The sequence below is a fragment of the Amblyomma americanum genome, chromosome 1 (genome assembly GCF_052857255.1).
Source record: "Amblyomma americanum isolate KBUSLIRL-KWMA chromosome 1, ASM5285725v1, whole genome shotgun sequence".
Lineage (NCBI taxonomy): Eukaryota > Metazoa > Arthropoda > Arachnida > Ixodida > Ixodidae > Amblyomma > Amblyomma americanum.
In genome coordinates this window covers 520488641-520510484 of record NC_135497.1, presented here as the reverse complement: position 1 = coordinate 520510484, position 21844 = coordinate 520488641, and the positions used below count along the sequence as shown (strand labels likewise).

Genomic DNA, 21844 nt, shown 5'->3' with positions numbered 1-21844 from the left:
ACCTTGTCCTTTGTCAACTGTGACCACCGTACCCGGCAAACTTCTCATCCGCCCACCTAACTTTCTGCCGCCCCCTGCTATGCTTGTCTTCTCTTGGAATCCACTCTGTTACCTATAGGTGCAGTCTACTCCCGACTATATTAACTACTGTTGCACCGAGTTTCAAATTAAGTAAAATTTTAACCCAATTTTTGAATTTTGTTCACTTTTCTGACATGATAATGAATGCTCACAGCCTGTAATTTATGGATTCCTTATTACTTAAACAGTTATTGCACTAATCGTTAGAAGTTATTCTTTGACATTGCATCTGGTAGTAGAAGTGCCCTAATCCAATACGTGGCTTACCCTGCACATTCGGCATCCAGCATTACTTTAACACACACTCAGCAACAGTTACTTTTCCTGAAACCTCAAACAACACTTCAATTTACTGACATGCAGCTTGCAAATACAGTTGCATACATGCCTTTTAAAATGGGCCAGGAAGTGCCGTTGCGTGAACAGCAAGGGCCACTCTTTCTGTACATCACAAGCTCGCTTGCCCTTAGTGTTGATGGTCACTCGAATTGCTGCATAAGCACGCATCAAGAGTTCGTCTTGCAGAGGAATGTTTTGCTCCTCTCGAGCTTTCAGCAAGCATTCTTTTTGCTTCCTCACAATCATTGAAGTCTATGGCGGTGACTGGTGGCTGCCATTCTGTGCAGCCATAAGTTGTCCTTGCTGTTGCCCTCTTCAGAGGCCCTTCGCACAATTCCTCAGAAAGGCGCTTACATCCGCGCCTTGCGTTTTCAATTCGGCACTGAATTTTGTAAGCAAGTCCATGAAACGTTTTACCCCCTGAAGAGGTGGACAGTGCGTCACAGAGTGCTGACGAATATTTCTGGCCGACACGATTGGCCACTGACCGGATTTGCTTTGCAGTTGGCCTTGAGGCCGCTTTGCACATTGCTGTTGCTATTAGTCTTACTACTTCTGGATATTGACTTCGTTCAAGTGGGTTTGATGCACTCAGGGCTGTTAAGAGTTTCATGAGACAGGGAGTTCCATGGAATCGTCAATGACTGAAAAGCTTCCAGTGATGGCTGGGGGGACGACGTTGAAGGCTCCTCTTTAAGCAACATTCAAATGCAATCAGTCTTGGCAAAGGAGTTGAAGAGTGGTAACAATACCAGTACTTACAGCAGCCAAACAAATTGCAAGATGGAATTTATTGCACAGCATTTAGAATCATTTAAACCTGTGCTCCATATTTTTGATCAAGTCAGATAGTCAGTTCAGCGTGATGTATCATCATCATCATCAGTCTATGTCCACTGCAGGACAAAAACCTCTTCCATATCCCTCCAATTAACCGTGTCTTGTGCCATCTGCGGCCACTTCAACCCTGAAAACTTTCTAATTTCATCTGCCTTCCTGACTTCGTCTCCTGTTATGCTAGCCCTTGTAGCACTACCCTTTAAGGACTATAGACAACTAATTTTATTACGTGTTTTCTTTTTTCAAATGATGCATCAGACATAGAATACATGGATTACCGGGTGGTACTAAACCTACAACCGCTAAATAATTTATAATTGAATTTCTTCTCCTATGCTGTTTCGGCTTCATCGACCGAACGATGACTGTGACATCAAGTTGATGTTTTGGTCACGTGATCCACTAGAAAAACTAACATAATATGCAGATATGTTGATTTAATTCACTACGACATTTAATCCAGCTTCTTCCAAGACCTGAAATGACAAAAATGATTTCTCACTTGACGTCAGTCGTGGTTCAGTCAATGAAACCGAAACACATTAGAGAAAAAATTCAGTTATAAATTATTTAGCAGTTGTAGGCAAATACCACCTGTTTCATTCTGTCACCGAATGTTACAGCTATCAGTTTCTTTTCTATAGCTTACTGATTTGTCCTGAGTTTAAGTTCACCGAACTTGTTAGCCTCCACACTTCTGTCCCATAGGCGAGTACAGGTATGGCTGTTATTACTTCCCTCAGAAATGCTTGTAAACTGCCATTCATCACCTGAGAGTACCTGCCAAGTGCACTCCACCCCATTCTTATTCTCCTAGTTATTTTACTCTCATAATCCAGGTCTGCAGTCACTAACTGTCCAAAGTAGGTGCATTCCTTACAGCTCTGATCTTAACCACATTTATGCATATTATTTTTAGATGCACTGCTCTACTTTGCCTGCCTAGGTCATTGACCATGCTTTATGAGAAATGTTGTGTGGGGAGCTACAGATGATTTGACCACCTAGGGAACTTTAATGTGTACTGGCATCACACAGTGTACTGGCGGTTCTCTATTTTATCCTTTTTAAATTTGGCTGCAATGGCCAGGAATCAAACCTTTGAACTTGTTGACCTTTGACCACTCACAGAGTTGAGTGGCACTCCGTCCCATTATCTTCTCTTGTGTGTGTTTTTGGCGCCTTTAAATAATTACAATGAGCTGCTTTAGCAAGGACATGTGGTTTGCTGTGTCCAACATAGTGGCAGCAGAAGTCAATTATATGAGCAGGATGCAGCTTTGCTTTTTGTAGCTGCCTTTGCTTAATTTACTGCGCCTTATGTCAAGCAGGTGCAGTCATTTGAAAAACGCTAATAACAGCAGCCACACCAAAATAATATTGTGATAGTACAAGCTTTGCTTGGCAGAAATTGCTCCAGCTCTCTTTTCACATCATGACTACACTGGCATTTCTCGTTACACTCAACCTGCTTTCCACTCATTTCTGTAGCACTTCCCTTTCTTCGAAATAGAAAAGGATACAATCAAGTTTCGGATGACAGTATGCCAAACTATAGTGCCTTTCCTTTTTTTCACCTTTAATTTTTTCTCTGAGAGACGTCTTGGTCCAGAGAACAGTATAGCAACTATAGCGCTGTTATAATTTTACTGGTTTTACGCCGTCTTTCAAGAAGGTTTACTGCAAACCACGTCAAATATATACATATATACAAATATATACAAATATATGCTAAAATAAACTGATGACCACTTGCTTTAAACATGTATAGCAGACCTACCAAAATGACAACTTTGGTCCAATACACAAAATTCAAATGTTATGCTCATTAAATTTTTCTGGTGCTGGCGAGAACGGTGGTAGAAGCCGCGTCAGAACTTGAACATTTATTGTGCCAAACACAAAACAATTGAACACTTGGAAATTCAGAAGTGGAAATATACCAGTAATACAAAAATGGCAACCCTTATTCATTCATTTTAAATAATGAAATACAACCAAATTAAACTGTTCAGTTCAAATCTGCATTAGCTATTATAATTTACTCAAGTTCTCTCATGGCCCATGCAGAGGCAGTAAGAGAGGGGAGTGAGCGGTTGCAAAGTAATACATAAGAACAATGCTGAACTGTAGGTTTTTCCAGGAAAAATAAATGCACGTATATATTAAAATATTGCAACATCATTATACAGGATTACGGGGCAAAGGAAATACACATTACACATTGCTATAAAAAATATGTCTTGTACAAAAGATATTAGGGTGAGAAACAAAACAATGCAAGCCGCAGTATCATATTTGGCTCAAAATGTTCAGAAACAGTCGCAACAGCAGCAACCAATGATACCACAATGGCAAAACAATGTATAATTTGTATCAAGAACAAAAAATAATGCTCAAACATGAAAAATTGGCTCAGTGATTAAATTCAGTGCATTTGGCAGAATATTTTAATTTAATTGTTTCAATTTGCTTGGAGACGAGTATTGCACTTCACTTAATTAATACATTAATTAATTACTGAAATAATGAATTCGATTCAGCTATTGCACGCACTTAATGACATGTTCAATTCTAAGAGATTCACTTGTCAAATGGTTTCACTTGTATATAGATTCACGAAATTATGCAGACAAATAAAAATGCGTACATGCTGTCCTAGCTGCCTCATCTGTCGAAGACAGGATAAGGAGCGGATTACCTCCCAGGCGCAAAAAAAAATGTAATAACGGTATGTATAGCATGTGCCCATCACCTTGTCACTTCAAAAAGGCGAATCGAAACTATGTGCGCCCGCGCTTCGCATGTATACGGTAACGAGCCACGATACTCGATAATGCTGTATTTCAAGCTGGCCAGGTTACTGATACGCCGATGCGAGGGCCATTTTGGGGCATGCATATATGTTTTCTTTGCATTTCACGCGACAGTACGCGCTAACTCGTTCGTATGGTTCCTTTTTCTCCTCCCGTTGCAGCTGCCAATCCCTACAGTGAGTTGTTCACCGCGAAAACTGACAGTGCTGTCTTGATAATCGCAGCGCTGATAAAAGCTGAATGTATACATACCTTGAAAACGAGCAGCACTTGCTTTGTCCGGCCAAGAAATGCTGTCTTGTTTGGCACACAGTTGCAGTCGCCGTCAAACGACGTACTGTTCGCGCGCCATTAGTTACATCAGCTGCAGATCAGCAGCCGCGTTTTGTGGCACTCCGCGCTGTGTGCTGCGGCTCCAGGGGTGGTATCACTCCGCAAGACAATCATGTTCCGAAGAATAAAAGATGCTATTTGCGCTTACAAACAGCCTGAGAGTGCGTGACGCTTATAATAAGCGTGCAATCGCTCTGTGTAGCGCTGAGCATAATAGCACGAATGTACCAAGTCTTTCGCACTTTAGTTGCACATTTCTGAATTGCGTAGCAGTTCCCGTTTCGAAACCGAAACTACACTTTGACGATTGCGCCGACATGCGGGACGGGAGCCGTTCAGCTTTTCTCGTAGTTTTACAGAATTTTCTAACAGTGCACATAACAAATTAAATGGTGCTGAAGTTCTAAAATTAGTTATTTGGGCCAACATATAATGTTGCACAATTGCCTCTAATTTAATTAAATTATTTCCAAAACCAATATCTGATTATGAGGCACTCCATAGTGGGGGACTCCAGAATATGACCACTTGGGGTTCTTTAATGTGCACCTAAATCTGAGTATGAGTACACGGGTGTTTTCCCATTTTGCCCGCATCGAAATGCCCCTAACACCGTATTTATGGAACACCTTTTTTTTCCCCAAAGGCTTCCTCCTTGTCTTACTATTTTGCGTCTCTCAAAGTCCATTTTTTTCACCTGGCAACGAGCCTTGAGCTGATCCGAAAGCCTATTTCCCTGCTCCAAAATGCCCTTTTGGCTGCTCCAAAAAGCTGCTCCAAAATGGCTTCAGCCAATCACATCACTGGCTCTGTATTATTACGGCTGTGTCATAATTGCTGTGGCTGCTTTTGACTGGTTGTAAAAGAACAGATGCAAGAAGCACCCAGCGTATTTTTGCTGGGCCCAATAGACTGGCTTCATAAGGAGTTGTGCTACGCCACCGCAGTGCACCCTGGAGTTGTGGCACTCCACTCGGCTAGCACTGCTTTTTGCCTTGCAGCCCGGTTCTTAGCTGTATGTATTCAGGTTGTATAGGATGAGTGGCTTTATCTGATTGCCGCCATGTGCTGTGACATGTGCACTGAGCAGACAGCACCAGACCTTGCGTAGCCTGGAAAAGAAGAGCGCTTGGAAGTGGGCGAGAGAGGTTTTTTAAACTTCTGAACTTGCACAAGGGAACATGCTGTTTCCAAGATGAAGGAACATTTGAAGGGAATGAGCTCCATGTCTAACACTGCATTGTTGGTGTGGTCAAGAGTTGCCCTCGTTCTTCTAGAGTGGCACGCAAAGACTAGTGCATCGGTGGCAGAAGTGCTTTGCCGCTGGTGAGGGCAGTGTCAAAAAAACTCCCAGAACAGTTACCACCTGTAATGCAAATTTCAGTGTCGGCTTTGGCTGAGTGTTAGTGACTACATCGTTTTTCCCTCGTTGTCGGTAGTGTGTGCATTTGAATTAGTGCGTTTGCGGCCAGTGTTCAGTCATTCTTTATTCCACCAGCCACATGTTTGTGCGCTCTGGCCTCCCACTGACGTGTGGCATCCCGAGCGTACACTTCCTCTTGACTGCATCCACACGTGTATGCCTTTTGTCAAGGGTCTCATTGTGAGACAAGGTAACCGTGTAAAATAGTTTGTGTATTTCAGACATATCTTCCCCAGCGAAAGCACGAGACACCAGCGTTGTCCGGTCTTCTTCTCCTGGTGTCTCCAGCATTGTCCTGTGTTTTTCTTCTGGTGTTCCAGCGTTGTCCTGTGTTCTTCTGCTGGTGTCTCCAGCGTTGTCCTGTGTTCTTCTCCTGGTGTCTCGTGCTTTCGCTGGTGAAGATACGTCTCTCATTGTGAGCCATGCCGTGTGGCTCATTATGCATCTCTTGTATCTGTTTATTTATTCATGCATACAGCAGACCCTGTATAAGGCTATTGCAGGAGTGGGGTAAAGAAGTCAATTATAAATCACAGACAAAAAAAATTGGCGGTGGTCTAGCTCTGGTCAAACATGGAGTGACGCGATAGCTACAGCTGGCAGAGTGGAACTTGGTCACGTGACGAACCACTTGATCAGCCATGGCGCCGCACTGCCGGCAGCTGCTCCACAGCATGTGACCAACCACGGGACAGCGTGGTGGCACAGCCACAGGGTGGCAGTGCCAGCACGCTGGAGGCTCGAAATGCTACCGTTATGTAGCTGTCGCTACAAAACAACAAAAACGGAATTGACATGAAATACAGCGGAGCACAAGTAATGAATAGAAAATGGTATCAAAGATGCAGTAATATGAAATAAATCGAATAAGACACACAACAAGATACATAAAATCATGTGGTAATAATTTCTTTTAGTAATGAGTTTAATGGGAGAGGCCTTATTGTTCCGAGGATTAGGTTACATTGTTCAACTGTGCGTGGAAAAAAAACCGTATTTGAAATTACGAATATGGTTGTATTATGCCTTAATAATGTTCAGGTTGTGGGGACTTCTGCTTCATCAGGCAGTACCTTGAAAAATATCTGAAGATTGTGTGAGACGTGATAAGAAGAAATGATGATGCAATGCAGGAACTTCAGGGACTCATTATGACGGTGCATGGATGCAGGGGTTAGATTCATAGAAGAGGGCGAGAAATGTTGACCATAGCAGTAACATATAAACCTGATTGATTTTCTTTGAATGCTGTTAGTGAAGTTAATTTCACAATATTTGTGAGGGTTCCAGACAGCAGATGCATAATCTAGTATGGAACGAATTAAAGATTTATACGTTAATACCCTATTCTCTTTTGGAGCAAGTGAAGCTGCGCTTCAAGTACCCAAACATTTCAAGTGCTTTAGTGCAAATGAAATTTATATGTTTCAACCACGACATCTTAGTGGTAAATACGATGCCAAGATACTTGTATTCTGAAACCCTGTGTAGTGATGAATCATAGAAAGTGTAATTGAGCAGTTAGGGAAAAGTGCCATTAGTGAAAGACATAAGTGCAGTTTTAGTAAAACCTATATTTATGTGCCCGGTATTGCGCCATGTATAAAACTAGCAAATGAGGCATTTAGTGGCGGGTGATATTCTGCCATGTTAATTATGTAATACGCTCGTCTGCATAAAGGCATATGTGTGAGGAGATATTGTGAGGTAAGTCATTAATGTAGTATATTAAGAATAATAAAGGACCGAGTAGTGACCCTTGATGGACTCCAAATGACACGTCAGCAGAACGAGAGGTAGTTTAATTACAAGATACGAACCGTAACCAGTGCGAAAGAAAACTAGCAATGCAAATAACCAAGTGAGGATTTCTCAAATTGGCATTGAGCTTCCATGCAAGACAGGAATGTAATACAGGTGAGAGCAGCTCCCGTCCTCGCCACTAGGGGCTTCAACGGATGCTGTCGCAAGAGTCGACTTGGCAGCAGCTTTTCTCCTGACAGAAGCTGCTGTGCATAGAGGCAGTGGTCTTTATTGCTGCTGCAGTGTTCCTCTCCACAAAGCACTTTCACTCAGTTCTGCTTCCCCCCCACCCTCAATGACGTCTTTTGCTCTGTGTGGACACCACGCACTGATGCTTCAAGTTGGTGTTGCTGCCATTATTGGTGTAAAACGATGTGCTCCTGGGAAACAGGACATTTCTTACCAAATCACAGAGGCTGCTTTAATTGAAAATGGAACTTTTATAACCTAGAATAGTTAATAATGAGCATATCTTTGCAAACAACCTGTGGCAGCATCAAGGCAATTTTTTGGCATGTACCACTGAGGCTAGGCTATGCACCTGTTCACCCCCAGTCATCACAAATTTCTTATTGGACTTAGCATAGGTAGCAAAACACCATGCATGTATGCCGTAGTAAGGGCTGTCACTACCAAGGCAGTCATGTACCAAATTGTTCACCTATGTCCAGTGATGTTTGTTAGCAAACAGTGGCTTGTCCATCTTGTCCTAACAAATCGTCTTTCTAGAAATAAGATTGGACTGTGCAGTCATGGTGCATGCCAGTGTAACGTTCACTTGCCAAAGTTAAGGCAGCTGCAGTGTGAAAGTACAAAAGATGTTGTTACTTCCAGACTGAAGATGCCTCATGTACAGTAGGTGTCCAAAGGAAAACTACTTAGAAAAAAATAGTTTTCACTTCAAGAGTAATGGTTGGTAAGGGAATGTGTTCCCTTTTATGTTCAAGCTGCTTGTGATTATGGCTATTTGGATACTGTGGTGGTTACACTTCGCGCACATAGGATTTTTTAATGGCAAGTGAAATAGCAGTACACAACAGTTTTATAGCTTGCATGCATTGTGTTGTGGCCTCCATGGCTAAAACCGAGCCCGTGACGTCGTGTTCGGTGTAAGTGCATGTTAGTTATTGAGCCAGCATGGTGCCTGTGACTGGAGAAAAGAAAAACAGATCAATTCAGTTGTCATTGAATTAATTGACTGTACCGAACCCACGTAACTGGGAATGAAAAAGGTGTGGACGTAACTCGCTGGCACGCAGCGCACACATCTGATAAGGTTGTTTTGACTAGTGATTTCTTATTATGCAATGCCATTTAGGCTGTCCTCTCACAAAGTTTTCGGCTTCTCTGTCAAGAAATTCTATGATTGGTCAATAGAGGTGACATGACCTTGTGACGTCGTCAGAACCTGGCCGCCATGGCAGGTGAAAACCTGGTGAAAAATCCGAGGATGCCTAAAATTTCAAACTGAGCTCGCCCTCAGAAATTCCAAAGGATTCCCAAAAGTTTCAAAGTTTTAAAGATGGGTTGAGGTGGGTGGATTAAGGTGGATTATTGGCAAGAATAGCATAATCTCATGCTAATTCAGTGGAAGGGACTCTAACATTCTAGAAGGTGATGACTTATGCATACTGTATAAGTGGAATGGAACCGATTCCAACTGGAGTTTTGGAAGGAAAATTGCAAGAAGAACATTAGACGCGCATTGTAGAGACCATAGGAGGCAACCTAAGTGCTGTTGCATTTTATTCTTTAACAGTTTGGTTAAGAATTACCCCAAGTTTTTTTTTACTGGCATTGAATGTTTCTGTAAGGTCTTAGTATGATATGTGCTTGCACTTGCTGGTAATCAAGGACATCCTGTCAACTGTGATAGCGTCCCATAAAGTGGAAGTAGTGCTCAGTAAAACACCAGTAATGAACCCGATTGTTTGGCGGGATAGAGCCTTTAAAGGAACCCTGACATGATTTTAACGCGAGAAAGTTCCTGTTGAGTGGAAAACTCGGTGTAGACATGACTGGCAAATCTTTACTGGTCGAAAGAGTAGTGACGTAGAAAAGCAGTTTTGCTGAAAAGAAAAAAGGTGGTCATGTGGAATCGAACTGCTGTTCTTTGGGTCGGTAGCTGGGCCTGCTATCTCCACACCAGTGAGGAATATTCATTCAGTGGGATTAATGGCGGCCTTGAACGAGCACCTTACACCGCACAGTAGGCGAATTACAATACAGGAACACTTAGTTTATTAGGGTCGCTGATTAGTGTTACCAATTTTTGTCGGATATTAGCGTCACTGACACAATATATACTAAGAGCGTGCCAGTGTCCGTGAAAGGGTGTACCAGTGGACCCCCTTTAACGCTATTGCGGTCACACTCTTAAGGTGAGCTTAAGTGTCCACAGAGTTCTTGATGGCCGTATTACAATGCAGCAAATCTGTACAGGTGCTCTTTGTGAGTCTTCATGCGAAATTTAAATGCCCTACGTGGGCTCTGTAATTAACGAATAATTTTTAAAAATTGTTCGCTACTGATAAGGGCGACAACCCTTACCATGGGCAATCAGGGTGGGATGGGACATGATGGTTGCAGTCCGACCTGTATGAGTTAAGGGCAGAGAGGGGGCATCATTTGTTACCTTCATTGTTAGTGAAACTAGGTTTCAAATTTTTTCACTGCATTTATGGAATACTGATTGCCTGTGCTCTTTCCTTAATGTCAGTAAATGCCATTTCATAGTCCCTTTAAGCAAAGCAATCTGCATTATCAAAATCCTGCAAGCATTCCACACTGAGATCATACAGCTGATGCAGTAATACTAAGCAGGTCTTCTATTTTGTTGTCATGCATATTTAATTGCTTTTAGAATTTCTCTGACAACATTGGATGAATGTGCCCATGAACCACTCATGCAATGGAGCAAATGGTGCAGTTTCACCTGCCCCGATCTTCCATAGACTAGTTTGGTGTGTTGGCTCAAGGTGGCCTGAAAATTGCCTATAACATGTATCATCTTTTGACGGTTGTTTCAGCGGCCTGGTGGAAAAGAAGCTGGCTGCGTGCGTCAACTTAGTTCCTGGCATTGTCTCTGTGTGAGTAGTGCATACATTCTTGCCACCTTTAACCCTTCTGGAATGAGGACGAACACCCCTTTCGTAATGTGCACAGAGGCATGAGCTCCCAGTGATGCCAGTGGCTTTTCTTTTAGTGCCATATTCTGACACTATTGATTTACCCATAACCCTTTTCAGATTATGTTCTGCTATTGTGAAAAACCTGAAAATATATGCGTCTGTATTGAGAACCCCTCAGTTAGTGACAAGAATGGCTCAAGAAGTTTATAAATTCGTGCATGGCGCACACTTCTACACTCGCAGAACTACAGCCATATATGATGTAAAAAATGCATTTATGCCCAATTAATTGATGAAGCTGTTTCTGCAGTGAAAAATCAGCTGCACAGTCTTCTGCTAAAACATGTTGCAGTGTTAGAGTGGATAGAAGTTACAGCACCAGACAGCAGTTTCCAGGTGACGTTCATCGCTATTTATTGATTTGGAAGAACGGTTATGTTTTATAGATGCAAAATGGCCTTGCCATTGTGTCCAGCAAGCGTTTTAAATGGAGGAGGCATCACTGACTTTCTGAATGCCACGCTAGACACTTTGGGAAAAAATGTGAAAAGTCATGTGCTCAAATGTAAACACTGTTCTGCAGACCATTAATCAAGGAAAGCCTAGATTGCTTACTTTTTGTGCTTTATGTAAGTGAAATGTTTTTAAGCAACCTCAGTTTTATTGTCAAGAAAGTCAACATATATACAGACACACAGAAGGCCTCATTAGGCAACACAGAAGTGGGATCTCTAAAAGAGTTATTACTAATGATTGTACAACAAAGCAAGAACTTGGTAAAATTAATTCAAAACTGCCAAAGTGTACTTGTGATTCCGCGATAAGCTTACAATAAAAAATTATGTTCACATACGGTTAGTGTGTACAGTGAATTCAGGTGCTGTACTGCTAGAGCTAACTCGACACAAATACATTATTCAGCCGACGCAGTGGCTCAGTGGTTATGGTGCTCGGCCGCTGACTTGAAAGATGGGGGTTCAATCCCGGCTGCGGCAGTCGCATTTCGACAAAGGTGAAATTCTAGAGGCCCGTGTACTGTGCGATGTCAGAGCACGTTAAAGAACTCCAGGGGGTCTAAATTTCCGGAGCCCTTCACTACAGCGTCCTTCATAGCCCGGGTCGCTTTGGGACGTTAAACCCGTATAAACCTAAACCAAACAGGTACATTATTAGCAGCTTTTGTAAAATATTATGGAAACTTCAAGAAATATCTGGTTCGCACTAATAAGAATTTTGAATTAAAACCTTACTGTCCAGCCATGCATGATTAGATATTTTGGTTATTTGGGGGTAAAAGGACTGCTGCAGTCTGGAAACTTAATTTTTTTCGCAGTCAGTGCAAGATTTAGTACAGAAAAACAATGCATCAGGAGGCTTTAGTTGAACATATCAGGCTTTGGGACATTGAAACCCATTTTTAAAGACTTGGCAGAGGCTGAATGAAGGTATTATTGGAATGAGGGCCTGCTAAAATTTGTAAACAGTAATTCTTATTCTAGAGTGTTCAATTTGCTGGTTATAATGATTGTGTGCTCTGATTTTTCATCCTGTTCATCATTATTTTTGACTATTGTGTTCAAGCGTATGGAATCTAGAAGTTCAATATTTCGAGAGCCTTGAATAATAGTATTCATATTCACCTTGCTACAGGACTCCTGTACTATACCCAAACCAATGCAGATTTGTAGGAGATCTGGTTTCATTAGTGTGTATGGCACTGTGCAGCTAATCCCACTTTGCACACGCATTAGCCACAGCTATTGCAAACATTTGATATTTATTTATTTGTACATACTGTCGGCCCAAACCGGACCAACATAGTAGTGGGTTCAAGCATCAAATTGAGGTAAATGCAGGCCGATGTGATAAAGCAGTCAGTACAGTCAATGCAGTCAATAAAATAATGCAATCTATATGCACTACTGCTTTAAATATCAAAGCGTGGTGTCAGCTACCAAGTTCACCATTGCACCGAATCTTTTGTTGCAATAGCATGTTGCAATAGGATGTGCTGATCGAAAGGAAAAATGTGCTAATGGTTGCTCTCTGGATTCTATGGTGATGGTGGCAACTGGCAGGATACGAGAGGTGGCCAAAATGACATTGGTTACTGAAACGGTGGTAAATTAGAAACTCGTATACGCATAAATGGCACATACCAAAGACGGGCAAAGCTGTTGTGTTTGCCCTCTGTCTCTTTGTGCTAGTATTAGCTTTTTTGCTGAAGTTCACACCCACACATGTGTGAACGTATTATCCTCCTTCACAACACTACCAACAATGAAATTAATTTCTCCCCTTTTCTTTTTCCATTTCTTCATCACATGCCACTCGCCATTCTAGCCCGCTTAATGTCTTGCCGTTTGTCATTTTTGGACTGCTTTAAATCTTAATTTTTATTTTTACAGTCAAATTATGGAATAATTTATATGGCACATTACCTCCACTGTCTGGAAATTAGCTTGTGTGACAATTACCTAATCATGTACTTTCTTAATCTTTATGTTGTGTTTTTATGTGAAAATTTCTGTGCCCACTCCTACAATGTCCCAATGTCAAGGAAATTTGTAATCTCTTTTCAATGGGTTTGTTTGTGTACCAGTGAATCTTTGGTGCTTTGAAATGGTTTACAGCAGAAACTCGATATAGCAAAGTCCTACTTGTAGCCGAAAATTTCGTTGCATCGTGAATTTCGCTACGTCGAGGTTCCCATGTTTCAGCTGTCCAAATAAAGTATAACTGGTTCGTGGAACAGTGCTAGTTGATGGGAAGTTGTAAATCCCTTATTGAGGAAACACGAAAGAAAATCAAGTAATGGTAGCGCTATGAAGGGCACCAGATGTTTTTTCTATATCATGTGCATAATGAGTGATAGCAAACGGATGCGACAGCATCATTTTTCTCCTTGTGGGCATAGCAAAGGAGCGCAGCGCCTTGTACTCGAAGCCGCCACAAGATGTTGCCACTGGTATTATCATCATCAGAAGTACCGTAAAAACCGGACTATAGGTCGGACCGGAATATAGGTCGACCCCCTAACTAACCAATTCTAAAAATGAAAAAGATCTTTTTCAATGGGAAAAGTACCGAAAGACATCCTTACTTTGAAACAAATGCGACTCGAGAGGTTGCACAATGGTGACAGTATTTAATTTCATTTAAATGCTGCTTGTATGTACACCCGGCAAATTTTTTAACAATATCGCGCACCAATCGGCCCGCGTTTGTTTCTGGCACAGGCAAGTACGGCGCCGTAGAGCAAAGCCCTCTTCATGAATCGCCGCAACCAGGATGGCGAGCCTTTGAATTGCGCCCTCGTGAGTCTAGAGGCACGCGCGATCTCTGCCGCTTTCACGCGGATGCATTCGGCAGTCACAGGCAGCGATCTTGCTCGCAGCGCAACGTTTCCTTCCTATTCTCGATACACTACGGTCTGCCCACGAAATGATGTTTTCTTCTGGTTGCTGCAAGTTGTAATACGCAGCTTCTGCCTCCGCTAGTACTGAATGCACTTTTCGGATACTCCAAATTCGCGCTGTGCCGCCAGGTTCCCGTGAGCTTCCTCGTACTCAATCGTGTTTTTCTTGAAGGCGACGGTAAATTGCTGCTAGCTTCCGCTTTGCATCTACTGAAACGCAAAATGGCGGCACTGCTGCTGATGGCGATGGTGACGGAGGCTGTTGACTTCAGCCACCCATTGTTGCAAGACTTCCGTATTTTTTCCGCCAATGGCCGGTATATAAGACGGGGGTCGACTTTTCACCATGGTTTTTTGAAAAAAAGTTCGACCTATATTCCGGTTTTTACGGTAAGCATTTTCCGAAAAAAAAGAAACATGTTTGCATCGCTCACGCGAGCGAGGCTACCTTGGGCGTGGCATCGTGGCTCGTTCTTGCAGACGGTGGGTTTGTGCTCGCGACGAAGTGCTTGGTGTACGCTTGTGTGACAGTTAAGTGAACGGTTTCTCTCAGTGCTTAATTACGTCGCTTTTCCTGCTCTGCACTTTGTTTTATTCACTGTATCGACCAGGGCACGTTTTTTTCTTTTTCGCCGCTCACCTGTTTTAAACGGACGGCCACACTAGTTCCATTAAAGTTTGTCAACACTGAACACTTATTTTTCTACGAGGACATCGCACGGAAAAGAAAGATGGATGCTGCAAGAAAATTCGGCTTATTAACCGAATGGTCGTGTTATTCATGGAATTACAACGCTGTTTTCATGAATGCAAAAAATGTTTATTGGAACTTTGTGGAGTACATGCAATCGATCCAGTTCATGTGGCAGCAAAGAGCTCCGTCAATTTCATCTGCCGCTTTTTAGTAAACATCGGCGTTATAAGGCGCTCGTATGTTGACAGGGCACTAAAGCCTGCTCAGGTGACTGCGCGCCCACGTTCGCACGCAGGACATCCAGCGCATCCATGACTTACGTCAGTGTAGGTGCGCTGCTTGCCACATGGGCGTCTTGGTCGGAGTTGTCTTCCCCCATTCCCGTGTCGGTGACACTCTGAATTACTGTCTCTTCATCCAGCTGTTCGGTTGTAAGAGCACAAGCGTCACTGAAAACAAAGTCCTCAAGTGTCACGTCGCTAGGAGCACCACCCTGATCGCAGAGCAGCTGCCACGAGTCACCGAGGTCTATGCTGGATGTGGATGGCATGCTTTCGTAGTCGTCGTCATTCGCTTCGCAACTCAGTTCTTTGTTTGAGTGCGTGCTGTCCTTGAAGCCCACCTTTTTGAAGCAGTTCGTTGTAATCTCGCTCCTCGTCGACTCCCATGACCGCGATAGCAACTCCAAGGCCATGAACAGGTCGATTTCAGTCTCTCTTTTGAGCTCAGTGTTGAGCAGCAGCCTTTCAATGACCCGCTTGCGGTACAAGCACTTGACGCTGTTAATATTACCCTGGTCTAGTGGTTGTATCAGGGAGGTGCAGTTTGCGGGAAAATATTCGAGCTGAACGTTAATGAGCGCACAGTCTTGAATATGATGCGCGGAGCAATTGTCCACCAGTAGGCAGACACTTCGTTCTTGCTTGCGCATTTCAGCATCCAAGTCCTTTAGTCATTTTGTGAACAAATCCCGCATCATCCACGCCTTCGTGTTTGATGTGTATTTCACCGGCATTGTTTTCTTGCCACTAAAGCAGCGCGGCTTCTCTTTTGTTACAATTACGAATGGCACGCGTTTATTGCTGCCATTCATGTTGACACAGAAAAAGAACAGTCAAGCTCTGCTTACTGTGTTTGCCACCATGGCACTTTTTATTTCGTAGTGCCAATGTTTTCTTTGGCAACAGCCGATACAAAAATGCTGTCTCATCGGCACTGTAAATGTCGGCGACGTCGAAACGTGCCAATATGCCCAGGACATGATAGCGCAGCAAGTCGTCTGCTCCAATCTTGTTCGCTCCTGCCGACTCGCCGCTGGCCACCTTTCCAACAATGTTGTGCCTCTCCTTAAATCATTGCAGCCACCCGCTGCTGGCCTCGTAGTTGTCGCACCCAAGAATGCAAATGAAGTTCAGGGGCCTTCTGTTGTAGAATGGCACCGCTCAACGGCATGTTCTTGGTGCGCATATCCAAAAACCATCTGAAGAGGGCTTTTTCTACGTCGACGTAGCTTGCCTCCTTTAATCTTTTCCGCTGCAGGCCCGAGCCACACACACTAGCGGCAGTCATAATGCTGTCTTTCAATTTCAAAATCGTAGACAGTGAACTCTGCGAAAGTTCATACCTTTCAGCAACAGTCTTCTTCTTTTCGCCGTTCATTACTTCAGTGATGATCTTGGCTTTCATGTCCAAAGACAAAACTTTTCTAGTGAGGAGCGCTCATCTTGAACAGAAAACGCACTGTACGATGAACGGAGCCTAGTCCAAGAAACGTTGCTGCTGTTCATCGGCTTCAGTAAAGCGAGCTCGCTGAACAACAAAGTGACTCGATTTGGCAGCCTCCTCAGGCCTCACGCACGCATATTTCCGGTTTGTGCTTTCACGTTGAGAGTCTCCGACTGGCCAGTGGCGTCATGGCGTGACGCGTCCTGAAACTTCCGTGCCGCGGGTTTTGTATGCGCACGACAGATGGCGCGGTGGTAAGTTCCTATCATCATTTTGTTTCGCTCTCAGATTCCCACACTGCTGGCAAAATTGGCACGTAAAAGGAGCAAATGCAAAATGCGTTTTGTCTCAGCTGAAATTTTAGCTGTCATCCGATTGTCAAGGTCGCTCCTGGCACATGCATGCGATGAGCAAAGACTTCATTACATCAAAAGGCGGCACAAAATTACTTCGTTAAATTGCGAAAAAAATGCATGGTTTTCAATGGGGAAGTGATTGGGAAATGAAAAAAATGCGTTACACCGTGAATTTGGTTACATTGAGGTTCATTACATCGAGGTTCGGCTGTATTGCTTTTGGGTTCAGAGGTTTTGATGACCTGAAGGCTAGGTCAGGCACTGCACGAGTTTTATCATTTGGGAGTTGTCACTGTAAGCATGCTTGGCATGGCATGTTGTTCTGGAAAGTAGTCTGCTGGTATAATCTTCCTTTTTGTGCCCCTGTGTGGTCTGTTTGCAATGTAAACAGTTCCATCTTATAGCTTTTGTTATTTTTAATCTCGCCTTGCTCATACGTAAAGTGATGGGTAGTGGTCATACCTAGTTGTGCTGTGTACACAAGTATGAAGCACATGTTTTCAGCATGGCAGTGCATTCCATGTTCTAATGCTACTTTGGGGCTTTTGGCACAAGACACCAGATGTTGGAGTTTAGAGTCTCTTCTCTGGCTGATGATGCCTGCCAATTCAGGGCTAAAAGAAGCGTCAGAGTCATCGGTTATCCTTGAACGTGGAGCAGATTTGTTCACTTTCAATAAAGAGAAAAGATGCTCGCACAAGTGTGTGCTCCCAAACATGGCAATGATCTTTGTTGCTTGGTGCCGCAGCGTTGAAAAAATTTTCTTATCTAAAAGAGTGTAAAACTCTGGGACACAATGTCTTCTTCAAACTTCTGTCATAATGTGGGGCTCGTTTGAAGTTAGAGCTGTTTCCAACTTGGGCTCAACATCATCTACTCTGACAACGAAGAAAATTTCGAACTGTTTGGAGACGCTGTGAATGTCTTGAAACTGAATTTTGAATTTTCTTTTTGCAGAGCCAATCGGCGAAAACATTTCAAGATTAGGCAGCATGTTCTAGTGACTTGCAAGTTGGAAAGTGGTTCAGCTTATTCACTTTTATCTGGCGCTGCCAGATATGTAATTTGGCGTCAAATGCACGAACGCCCTCATTCATTTTCGTTATGACTTTTTGTTTTCCCTGAAGTTTTACATTCAAGATGTTTAAGTGATCACTTATGTCTATAAAAAATGCAAGAGAATGAAGCGACTTCTCAACTGACAGCTGAGCAATCTGGTTATTTTTCTCCTTCAAGAAGTTGTCGATTTCCTCTCTGGGGTGAAAAAATCTCTTCAGCACTTTTCTATGGCTCAACCAGTGCACGTCCTTGTGGTATATGATCTCCTTATGATTGCATTGTTCCTCTTGTAACAGGGAGGTGAACGGATGGTGGTTGAGCGCTCTTGAACCTGTGGAGATCGCCCAAGAATTCGACCGCGGCCACATTTATTGAGGGCTGCCGGAAAGGAGGTAACTGTGGAGCGGCTGCAACAGCGTTCGGCCCTAACCAAGGTTTCAAGTGTTCTATCCAGTGCATGCTGGGGACACTTCGTCCTTTTTGGCATTTTGCTATTACTGGCAGTGCGGGTCGCTACAGGGCTCCCCCCTAGACAATCACTCAGTGTATGTCAAGAGTCGCTGAGGCCGTCCGGGGTCCGAAGGCATGGCTCAGGCGGGCGACTCTGGCTGTGGCGCTGCGGCCGAGGTTTCAGGGGGCGTCGAGGGACGCGGAGTCTTAGCTATTTGTACGTGTACACAAGTATGAAGCACATGTTTGAGCATGGCAATGCCGGTGGGTCTGGTGCAGCAATTAACACCTGGTGCATGAGGAATGGCGCAGCGGAGGGAGTTAGGTGTGTTGCGGGTCCCAAGATTCCAGCAGCGGTTGCCGGGCCGAGCTGCCTGAAACCCAGGTGGGTGGCTATGGGAGCTGCAGCAAATTGCGAGGCGGGGAAACTGCCAGGGTGGCCTGCATGTGGCTGCTGGGACACGCTCACAGCCAGCCGTGAACTGATTGCCTTGAACGCGTCGGGCGGACGTATGAGCAGCGGCCGTGCCACTGGCGCAGAGCAAGTTATGAAGTGTAATGCCGGCGAGGTGGCGGCAATCGGAAGTGCCCTCAGCATCGCGACAGCAACCGGAAGAACGCCTGCTGGACAGGTCAGCCTAGGCATTGTGCTTGATAGCTGCTGATGAAGCTGCAGCGTGGTTGCAACCTGTATGTGCTATAGCCAATAGGGTGTGGGCGGTGGTCTTCCGTTGAACTTGCATTTGGCGGCGGCCGAGCCAGTATTGTCACGCTGCTTTAAAGATGCTAACACCGGTGGGGAGCAAGAAGGGCCACATCAGTGGCCTGGTTGGGCTTGAGGAGAGGCACAGGCATCGGTTCAGTGTCCTTTTCAGGCTAAGTAAGGCGGGTGGCAATCGCCATGCTTGGCACTGCTGTCACCGGTTTGGCCTTTTCATCCTGCTTCTTGTGACTGTAAGAGCTCTGCGGACCTTGGCAGGAGCTGGAAGTGTGGCCAGCAGGTGTGGGTTTGGCTGGGACCTCTTTAGCATCTGCTGGCCACGGCTTCGACATCTCTGCAGAGGCCTCAAGAGGTGTTGGCTGTTGTTACGAGACAGACGGAGATGCTGAAAAACGTGACACGCATACGGCCACAGAGCATTACTTGTTGTCAGGAGGCTGTGGCGACAATGGCAGTGGTGGGTACTGGGCCAAATGTGTCTCTGGGTGGGAACTGTTGCAATAAGGCATAGCAGAGGCATCATTCGACGAGGTATCAGGCAGACACGAAGAAGTGCAAGGAGGCAGGTCCAAAGAAGCGCAGAGGGCAATTGTGGGTGCAGGACATGCGGCCAAGCTTGTGCTGAGCCTACCTGCTGTGTCGTGGAGAGGGATGGCCGGGCCAGAAATGCGGGGCAGGAGTGGTGGGTAGGCGGCCCAGGGCAGCCGAGGCGGGCAAGGTTCTGACGAAGGCTGCGTGAGTGAGAGCGAGGCTGGTGCTGGGCAGCTACTGGGGGCGGCGAAGGCGGGTCTGCAGCGTTGTAGAGAGTCAGTGGGACGTAGCAGATGCCAATATCCGCCGAGACGACCGCCCGCAGCTGATCGCATGGCCGGCAGCACAAGGCAGGGCAGACGAGGCGGCGCAGCAGGTCGGACTGGAGGATATCGCAAAGGACTGCATGTTTGAATGGCTGGATGGTGATACCAATCAGGTACAGCGCAGCCTCGAAATGAGCGAACCACCCGCCGACACCTTGAGGCTGGATCCTGCCAGCCTCCATCCAGGAACGCAGCTGAGGAAGAAAGTGCGGCTCGATGGGTCACCACAATGTGGAGGTCGCCCAGGAAGGTGGCTGCGGTCGCATTTATTGAGGGCTGCCGGAGAGGAGATAGCTGTGGAGTGGTGATGGCAGCGTCCGGCGCTGGCCATGGTCCCGAGCATTCTATCCAGCGCTTGCTGAGAACGCTTCGTCCTTTTTGGCATTTCGCCACTGCTGGCCGCACGGGTCACTACAAACCGATGAAGTTCACTGGGACGTATACAATGTACATGACAGATTTCATATTCAATGTCTTGCTTCGTACTCCTTCTTGGTGTAATATTAGGTGCACCACCACAAACTGTTCAGTGAATCCGAGCCCTTCAGGCTTCGTTTGTTAACATCTACACGATTGCTCCTGCTTCCGACTATTGGTGGAGCACTGTCGGTTGTCATACACACTATCCACTCTCATTGCAAGCTGACGCATTCAACTCCAACTATCAATATGATGTCCGCCTCTGTAATGGTGCATTTCATTGGGACAATGTCTAGTAGTCTTTCTGTCAAATTGAGATTTTTGTGTATGCCCCTAATGAAGATGGCACACTGGGCATTATCTGTAGTATCAGTGCTTTCATCAGTGGCGAGAGAAAACGCTTCGAAGTCCCGACTTTGGCTCATTAAGGTGATTTCAATGTCGTGGCCTATCTCAGTAATTCTCTCCGCAACCGTATTGAAAGAAAGGCTTATCTTTTCGAATTCCTGTTTCATGCTGGAACAGATAGCACCTGTGGCTTCAAGCAAAGCGTTTCTTGCAAATAGCCCATCGGCGAAAGGTTTTCCAGGTTTTGCAATTAGATGAGAAATAATGATGCTTGCTGTCACCCCTTCTTCCGCGTTATGACAAGCTGTTGGAAAAAACTGGCTCTTTTCAGAGTGATGCCTTCAGTTGATTGATTTTGTCATCACGGACCTTTCCAGTTAATACTCCATACTTGTCGTGATGACAGGTCGCACGTTGTACTCCTTCGGCGCAGGCACAGACTGATGAGAGATTAAGCACACCACCTTGTCCCTCTACTCAGTGAAGAAACACGGCTGCTCCCATTGAGGTTGTGTACACCGCCTTTCACCTTCAACTTTTTGTTTCTTTAAAAGCCTTCGCCAGCAACATTCCAACGCTGAACTTTCACTGTAAAAAGCCTATGATTTTACTGCCACAAGGGCTGTAGAAAATATTGAAATAGATGTGACAGAAGTGAAACACAAGTTTGAGCAGGCTATTGCCGACAGAAAGAGTGTACTGTGCCTCGCTCCTTAAGCCCCCTTGAAGGCAGCTGATGTCTGCCTGAAGGTAGTGCAGATAAAGGGGGCCCTGCCTCTTTTCGTGTTCGTCTGTTGGTAAAGCTAACTCGTGAAGCTGGTACTAAAAGGTGAAACTGGTAGAGTGTTTTGAGACCCCTGATCAAGAACGTCTTGGAGCAATAGACATGCAACAGCATAATCTCAAGGTTTACAGTCAGCTGCAGTGCAACGGCGCTCTTTGAGATGGCTTAACCATGATTGCAAGGAGAAGCCAGCCTTTGAAGGCCTTGGGGCCATGAGGCAATGCATGCGGTGTGCACAGACAAAGA

At 44.7% G+C, this 21844-nt stretch overlaps 1 protein-coding gene across 1 annotated transcript in view; it reads left to right on the top strand.

The window, feature by feature from the left end:
* LOC144116236 (uncharacterized) overlaps window positions 1–21844 on the top strand; it is a 98357-nt gene that overhangs the window by 21167 nt on the left and 55346 nt on the right. Inside the window, exon 4 of the mRNA XM_077650959.1 lies at window positions 10665–10724. The gene's annotated coding sequence lies outside the window, so the exon portion shown is untranslated. The remainder of the gene's footprint in view (window positions 1–10664; window positions 10725–21844) is intronic.